Source organism: Marmota flaviventris, chromosome 10 (assembly GCF_047511675.1).
Source record: "Marmota flaviventris isolate mMarFla1 chromosome 10, mMarFla1.hap1, whole genome shotgun sequence".
In the NCBI taxonomy this organism is placed as follows: domain Eukaryota; kingdom Metazoa; phylum Chordata; class Mammalia; order Rodentia; family Sciuridae; genus Marmota; species Marmota flaviventris.
The window spans coordinates 36374024-36383366 of record NC_092507.1 but is presented as its reverse complement, the minus strand read 5'-3'; positions in this window follow the sequence as shown (position 1 = coordinate 36383366).

Sequence of the window (9343 nt, the reverse complement as noted above, 5' to 3'; positions counted from 1 at the left end):
CTAGTTACTTATGGTCCTGAATAACAGAGTTCTAACATGGGTTGCCTTGAGTTGCAACCAAGATAATGGTGCTGTCACTGCACATCCACGGCCATTGGTGTGCCTCACCCTTTTGTCATTTCCATTATCTAGAGCTGCATTGCTGGGCTTCATGATCTATGGTCAATATTCAAATCCTGCAACACCTTTGACTCTCTCTACTTCTGTCTTTATATCCAATCTCTATCATAAGGACCTTTGTGATAACAATGTGCCCATGTGATAATAGAGAATATCATCATAGTTCTCCCAGGTCAAGGATGTGTACATTGGTTGAGCCATTATTCAGCCTAGCATACTTCCTTCCTGTCACCCAATCTATCCATGTATATCTCTCCTAATATCTATTATCTAAGCCTCTTTGTCTTTTCTCCCTTCTGCATAAAGTTCACAAAGTTGGATATAGTGTCTGTCTTTCCTTAAAAGGTGATGGAGGGATGGGAAAAGAAAAGAAAAAGGTCCCTTCTGAGGTAGAAGATGATATCTGCCTGGCCAGATGCAGCCCACCCACTCCAAGTGGCTTTATTCATGGGACCTCCTCATGTCACACAATTGCCCATTGGTTCCATGTAACTGATCTTAGAACTCCCTGGTAGTTCATTAAGAGAAATTCACATCTTTGGGGTAAAAGAATAGGCCTACATTCTATCCAAGGGTTAATACTCCTCTTAATTGAATCTTCTAAATATCAAGACAGAGCCTGAAATGAGCAGCAGTGCCACATGGTGGTGCCTTGCACCCTGAATGGCCATCCCCCAGCCATTCCTAGCCTATGGACTCAAACCATAGACTGAGGTCTGTTTGTAGTGTGACATCACCTTCTATTCTCTACATGGGCTTCTCCGCCAGTGGTGCCAGCAGCCAGGGTCTTCCTCCCAGGTTCCTGGCTGCCCAGGTCCCTGGACAAATTCAGCCCTGAACTAAGAAGGAACCAGAGAAGGCAGGCTGGACATGAAGTGTCTGGTTCAATATGAAGGAGGAAGAGTGAGGTGGGAATGTCCTGGAGAGGCTGAATGGCAGTCTTCTGGCATCAGGTGGGACAGGAGGGTTCATGCTAGCCATGCTCAGAGATCAGAGGTCAAGGGGAGCTAACTACCATCATGACACTCAGTCCTGTGAAAGCAAAGGAGAAGCTGTACATGAGAGCAAGTGTCAATGTCTGAGTCCAAGAAGTCGAGACCTGACCCTGACCCAAGAGCAGGAGAAGGTTAGAAGAGGGAGAAATCTGAATGTCCACATGTAATGAGTGACTTGGGTACTTATCACTTCCATACACATAAAATAGCCAAAATCGCTTGGAGAGTTGAAAGAGCCCACAGAAAGGCAGAAAATGTTTCAAGTTAAATGAAGATATCAGAAGAACTCCTGTATTCAACAACAAAAATACAACCATCACATGCAAAAAAAATAGGCACGGAATTTCAATAGACACTTCTTTCCTCTGAAGAATATGGGTATGTGGCCAAGAGAAGGACATAAAGATATGATCAACATCATTTGTTGTTAAAATAGTTATGTAAATTAACACCAGAATTAGACACTCCTTGAGGTGTGCTTTAAATTAAATTATTATATAAGGAGAACAAGAAATGTTGAATAGAATGTGCACAACTTTGGAAGTCTTATGCATCACAAGTAAAGGTGAGTTGGTACAGTCAACTAGGAAACAAGATAGAAAAAAATCAGGAAAAAAAGAAAGCTTGAAATAGAATTAGTATAGGATTCAGGAGTTTCACTACCAGGTGTTTACCTCAATAAAAGTGGCTACTAAAATAGATACTGGTAAGTTTATTGCAGTATTGTTCACAAGAACCTTATGCACACCCAATGTCCATTAAAAAATAAATGGATACCAATAAAATATTGCCTATGCAGTTAAATATTATTCAGTTTTGGAAATCTATATAGTCTGATACCTGGTATAGCATGAAGGGTCTTGACAAGACTATGCTCAGTGAAATAAGCAGTACACAAAATGACAAATCTTCTAGGCTTCCAGTCATCTCTAGTAGAATAGGTGATTTCATGAAGCCCCAAAGAAAGTTAGAAAATGTAGATTAGAGATTATGAAGGATTGGGGAAAGGGAGAATGGGTTGTTAATGCTTAATGATTACAATATTTCTGTTTGAGGTGATGAAAAAGCTTTTGAAATAGAGGTTATGGCTGTAAAACATAATGAATGCAATTAATGTCAGTGAATTTTAGAATACAAATTGACCAAATTATCAAAATTTCATTCTGTATATTTTACTATTAAAAAATTAATGCCAGAAATTATGGTTAACCTATAAAAAGAGAAAAAAACAAATATTTAAAATTAATGATGAAAAAGGAGACATCACAACAGAGCCACAGACGTATAAAGGATATTTAAGGTCTATCACAAACTGTTCTTGGGAAAAAATGGAAAATCTAGAATAAATGATTACATTTCTGAACACACAGACCAAATTGATTGTTGAGGACACAGAAATCCTGAACAGATCAATAAAAATTCAAAAGATGGAATCAATAATAAAATGTTTCTCTAAAAGGAAAAGACTTTGGATGTTCTCACTGATGAATTTCATCAAACTTTTAAGAATAACTAATGCAGTTCTTCTCAAATTTATTCCAAAGTATTTAAAAAGAGGAATCCTCCCTTCTAATTTCATTCTAAGAGGAAGAATTACTGATACCAAAATCAGATACATACTTGACCAAAAAAAAAAGAAAGAAAAATACACACCAATATCACTGATGTATATAGATCCAAAAATATTTTCTACAAAATACTAGAAAACCAAATTCAACAGCACGTAAAAATATTATATATTGTGAGGAAATGGGCTTTATTCCATGGGTACAAGAATGTTTCAAATCAATGTATGTAATGCATCGACAAAATAAATATGATTCATATAATTGTGTAAATAAATGGAGAAAAAACATTCAAAAAAGTTCAACTTCCCTTCATGACAAAAACATCAAGTAAATAGGGAAGGAATGTGTCTCAGTACAATAAGGACTATATATTATAAACCAATAGCCGAGATCAAACTGAGTGGGGGAAAAGCTACAATTATTTCCTCTCAGATTAGAAACGAGATACAGATGTTCACTTTCACCACTGTTATTCAATGTGCTACTGGAAGTCTTGGCAAGAGCAAAAGACAAGAAAAAGAAATAAAGAGCATTGTAGTCAAATTATCCCTGCTTGCAGATGATACAACTTTATATGTAAAAAAATATAAAGTCTCTACCCCTACACTGTCAGAACCAACAAATGGATTTGGGAAGGTTATAGGATACAAAATCAAAATAGAAAAAATCAGTACCTTTTTTAATACACCAATTATAATCTTCCTGATAGAGAAATCTAGGAAGAAATCAGATTCACATTAGATACTAATATTAATACTAATAAATACAAGAAGGAAATTTAATCAATGAAGTGATTTCTATAGTGAAAAATGCAAGTCATTGTTTAAAGAAATTGAAAGAGAGGGGATCCAAGATGGCGGAATAGAGGAAGTACTGTTTCTGGCTGCTCTGTGGAATTAAACCAAGAAAGCAGTTGGGTGGCGTCTGCACAAGGTCTCACCTAGATGGAATACAACATCTCAGAGTGTGTGATAGGACCCCTATACAGTGGATTTTCACAGGAACCATCAGCGCTCCGACCACCTGCACAGAAATCAGAGCCTCTGTGTTCCAGTAAGACTTCTGACTCCCAGACCCAAAGCCCACAGTTCTAGTTTACACACGGCTCTCAAGCCACGTAGCACAACCACCTATACAGATTGCAGAATCACATCGGTTACACATCCACGTTTTTACATATTGCCATACTAGTGTCTGTTGTATTCTGCTATCTTTCCTATCCTCTACTATCCCCCCTCCCCTCCCCACCCCTCCCATCTTCTCTCTCTACCCCATCTACTGTAATTCATATCTCCCCCTTGTTTTTCCCCCTTCCCCCTCACTTCCTCTTATATGTAAATTTGTATAACAATGAGGGTCTCCTTCCATTTCCATGCAATTTCCCTTCTCTCTCCCTTTCCCTCCCACCTCTTGTCCCTGCTTAATGGTAATCATCTTCTCATGCTCTTCCTCCCTGTTCTGTTTTGAGTTGCCCTCCTTATATCAAAGAAGACATTTGGCATTTGTTTTTTAGGGATTGGCTAGCTTCACTTAGCATAATCTGCTCTAATGCCATCCATTTCCCTGCAAATGCCATGATTTTGTTATTTTTTAATGCTGAGTAATATTCCACTGTGTATCAATGCCACATTTTTTTTTTATCCATTCATCTATTGAAGGGCATCTAGGTTGGTTCCACAGTCTAGCTATTGTGAATTGTGCTGCTATGAACATAGATGTAGCTGTATCCCTATAGTACGCTCTTTTAAAGTCTTTGGGGAATAGTCTGAGAAGGGGAATAGCCAGGTCAAATGGTGGTTCCGTTTCCAGCTTTCCAAGGAATCTCCATACTGCTTTCCAAATTGGCCGCACCAATTTGCAGTCCCACCAGCAATGTACAAGTGTACACTTTTCCCCACATCCTCGCCAGCACTTGTTGTTGTTTGACTTCATAATGGCTGCAATTCTTACTGGAGTGAGATGGTATCTTAGGGTGGTTTTAATTTACATTTCTCTGACTGCTAGAGATGGTGAGCATTTTTTCGTGTACTTGTTGATTGCTTGTATGTCTTCCTCTGAGAAGTGTCTGTTCAGGTCCTTGGACCATTTGCTGATTGGGTTATTTGTTTTTCTTATTGTTTAATTTTTTGAGTTCTTTGTATACTCTGGATATTAGGGCTCTATCTGAAGTGTGAGGAGTAAAAATTTGTTCCCAGGATGTAGGCTCCCTATTTACCTCTCATATTGTTTCTCTTGCTGAGAAAAAAAAACTTTTTAGTTTGAATATGTCCCATTTGTTGATTCTTGTTTTTAACTCTTGTGCTATGGGTATTCTATTAAGGAATTTGGAGCCCGACCCCACAATATGTAGATTAGAGCCAACTTTTTCTTCTATCAGACGCAGAGTCTCTGTTTTGATATCAAGCTCCTTGATCCATTTTGAGTTAACTTTTGTGCATGGCAAGAGAAAGGGATTCAGATTCATTTTGTTGCATATGGATTTCCAGTTTTCCCAGCACCATTTGTTGAAGATGCTATCCTTTCTCCATTGCATGCTTTTAGCACCTTTGTCAAATATAAGATAGTTGTAATTTTGTGGATTGGTCTCTGTGTCCTCTATTCTGTACCATTGGTCCACCCGCCTGTTTTGGTACCAGTACCTTGCTGTTTTTGTTACTATTGCTCTGTAGTATAGTTTGAAGTCTGGTATCGCTATACCACCTGTTTCACTCTTCCTGCTTAGAATTGCTTTTGCTATTCTAGGTCTTTTATTTTTCCAGACGAATTTCATGATTGCTTTCTCTATTTCTACAAGAAATGCCTTTGGGATTTTGATTGGCATTGCATGAAACCTATAGAGAACTTTTGGTAATATCGCCATTTTGATGATGTTAGTTCTGCCTATCCATGAACAGGTTATATTTTTTCATCTTCTAAGATATTTTTCTATTTCTCTCTTTAGGGTTCTGTAGTTTTCATTGTATAAATCTTTCACCTCTTTTGTTAGGTTGATTCCCAAGTATTTTATTTTTTTTGAGGATATTGTGAATGGGGTGGTTGTCTTCATTTCCATTTCAGAAGATTTGTCACTTATATACAGGAATGCCTTTGATTTATGCTTGTTGATTTTATATCCTGCCACTTTGCTGAATTCATTTATTAGCTCTAATAGTTTCTTTGTAGAACCTTTTGGGTCTGCTAGGTATAGAATCATGTCACCTGCAAATAGTGATAATTTAAATTCTTCTTTTCCTATCTTTATGCCTTTAATTTCTCTCATCTGTCTAATTGCTCTGGCCAGTATTTCGAGAACTATATTGAATAGTGAGAGAGGGTGAGAGAGGGCATCCCTGTCTTGTTCCAGATTTTAGAGGGAATGCCTTCCATTTTTCTCCATTTAGAATGATGCTAGCCTGAGGCTTAGCATAGATAGCTTTTACAATGTTGAGGTAAGTTCCTGTTATCCCTAGTTTTTCTAGTGTTTTGAACATAAAGGGATGCTGTACTTTGTCGAATGCTTTTTCTGCATCTATTGAGATGATCATATGGTTCTTATCTTTAAGTCTATTGATGTGGTGAATAACATTTATTGATTTCCGTATATTGAACCAGTCTTGCATCCCAGGAATGAATTCTACTTGATCATGGTGCACAATTTTTTTGATATGTTTTTGTATTTGATTTGCCAGAATTTTATTGAGGATTTTTGCATCTAGGTTCATTAAATATATTGGTCTGTAGTTTTCTTTCTTTGAAGTGTCTTTGTCTTGTTTTGGAATCAGGGTGATGTTGGCCTCATAGAATGAATTTGGAAGAGCTCCCTCTTTTTCTATTTCCTGAAATAACTTGAAAAGTATTGGCATTAATTCTTCTTTAAAGGTTTTGTAAACTCTGCTGTATACCCATCTGGTCCTGGGCTTTTCTTGGTTGGTAGTCTTTTGATGGCTTCTTCTATTTCCTCCATTGATATTGGTCTGTTTAGATTGTGTGTATCCTCCTGACTCAATCTGGGCAAATCATATGACTTAAGAAACTTATCGATGTCTTCACTGTCTTCTATTTTATTGGAATATAGGGTTTCAAAATAATTTCTAATTATCTTCTGTATTTCTGTAGTGTCTGTTGTGATATTGCCTTTTTCATCCCGTATGTTAGTAATTTGAATTCTCTCTCTTCTTCTCTTCATTAGCATGGCTAAGGGTCTATGATCTTATTTATTTTTTCGAAGAAGCAACTTTTGGTTTTGTCATTTTTTTCCATAATTTCTTTTGTTTCAATTTTGTTGATTTCTGCTCTGATTTTAATTATTCCTTGCCTTCTGCTACATTTTCTGTTGTTTTGCTTTTCCTTTTCTAGGGTTTTGAGATGAAGTGTGAACTCATTTATTTGTTGTTTTTTTATTTTTTTGAGGAATGAACTCCAAGCAATGAATTTCCCTCTTAAAACTGCTTTCATTGTGTCCCATAGATTCCGATATTTTGTGTCTGTATTTTCATTTATCTCTAGAATTTTTTGATTTCCTCCTTTATGTCTTCTGTAACCCATTGATTATTTAGTAACATATTGTTCATTTTCCAAGTGATGTAGGATTTTTCCTTCCTTCTTTTATCGTTGATTTCCAGTTTCATTCCATTATGATCAGATAAGATGCATGGTATTATCTCCACACCTTTATATTTACTAAGGGTTGCCCTATGGCATAATATATGGTCTATTTTTGAGAAGGATCCATGTGCTGCTGATAAAAAAGTATATCTGCTTGATGATGGTTGATATATTCTATATATGTCGGTTAAGTCTAGGTTATTGATTGTGTTATTGAGTTCTATAGTTTCTTTATTCAACTTTTGTTTGGAGGATCTGTCCAATGGTGAGAGAGGTGTGTTGAAGTCACCCATAATTATTGTGTTGTGGTCTATTTGATTCTTGAACTTGAGGAGAGTTTGTTTTATTAACATTGCAGCACCATTATTTGGTGCATAAATATTGAAAATTGTTATGTCTTGTTGGTGAATAGTTCCTTTTAACAGTATATAATGTCCTTCCTTATCTCTTTTGATTAACTTAGTCTTTAAGTCGATTTTATTTGATATGAGGATGGCCACCCCTGCTTGCTTCCGAGGACCGTGTGTGGGGTATGATTTTTCCCAACCTTTCACTTTCAGCCTGTGTATGTCTTTTCCAATCAGATGTGTCTCCTGAAGGCAGCATATTGTTGGATCTGTTTTTTAAATCCAGGTTACTAGCCTATGTCGCTTTATTGGTGAGTTTCAGCTATTAACGTTTAGGGTTACTATTGATATATGGTTTGTACTTCCAGTCATGTTTGATTATTTATCTTTGTTTTTAAAATTTGGTTTGTTTCTCCATGATTAGCTTTTTCCCCTCCCTCACTCTCACTTTACTGAGGCACTTCCCACTGTTGGCTTTGGTTGTTGTTTTTCATTTCTTCCTCGTGTAGTGTTTTGCTCAAGATGCTTTGCAATGCGGGTTTTCTGGCTGCGAATTCTTTTAACTTTTGTTTATCGTGAAAGATTTTTATTTCGTTGACATACCTGAAGCTTAATTTTGCTGGATACAAAATTCTTGGTTGGCATCCATTGTCTTTCAGTGTTTGAAATACGTTGTTCCAGGATCTTCTTGCTTTTAGCATCTGTGATAAAAAATCAGCCATTAACCTTATTGGTTTACCCCTGAATGTAATCTGCCTCCTTTCTCTGGTAGCTTTTAATATTTTCTCTTTGTTCTGTATATTGGATATCTTCATAACAATGTGTCTTGATGTTGGTCTACTGTGATTTTGTACGCTCAGTGTCCTGTATGCATCTAGAATTTGTACATCCATTTCCTTTTATATATCTGGAGAGTTTTCTAAAATTATTTCATTCAACAGATTGCTCATTACTTTGGATTGGACCTCTATACCTTCCTCTATCCTGATGACTCTTAAGTTTTTTTTTTTTTAATGTTATCCCATATCTCTTGGATGTTTTTCTCATGGTTTCTTACCAGCCTTTCTGAGTTGGCTAGACTCTTTTCAAGATGATATATTTTGTCTTCATTGTCTGACTTTCTGACTTCTACTTGCTCCACTCTGCTAGTGATACTCTCGTTTGAGTTTTTAATTTGGTTTATAATTTTCTTCATTTCTAGGATCATTGTTTGATTTTTTAAAAATAATCTCTATCTCCTGGTAAAGTTGCTTATTTGCTTCTTGAATCTGTTTATGTAATTCATTTTCAATGTGTTCTTTCATTGTTTGAATTTGCTGTCTCATGTCCTCTTTAAGATTCCATTCCATCTGTATAAGGTATTCCTTGAGTTCTTTATTTGACTATTTTTCTGATGCCTCTAGGTTCTCCTGTAGATTTAGGCTGTCCTGCATTGTTTGTGCTCCTTTTCTTCCTTGCTTTTTCATGCTGCTCATGTTACTTCCAGTTCTGTTTGACTGCTGAGTTACTGTTTACTCCTATAAATTTATTTTGGTTTTGTGTATCTCTGGGGTCTCTCCTTTGTGATGGGAGACTATGGACTAGAGATGATGAATTTTATTGCACTTTAAAGCAGATTCATTCATTTCATAAAATGTGTACGGATTCTGATGGCATATAGCGATCTCCGGTTTGGTCTTGGGACTTATGTTTATGTCGAGTGATGTGATGGTGTAGAGGTTGGTATTTC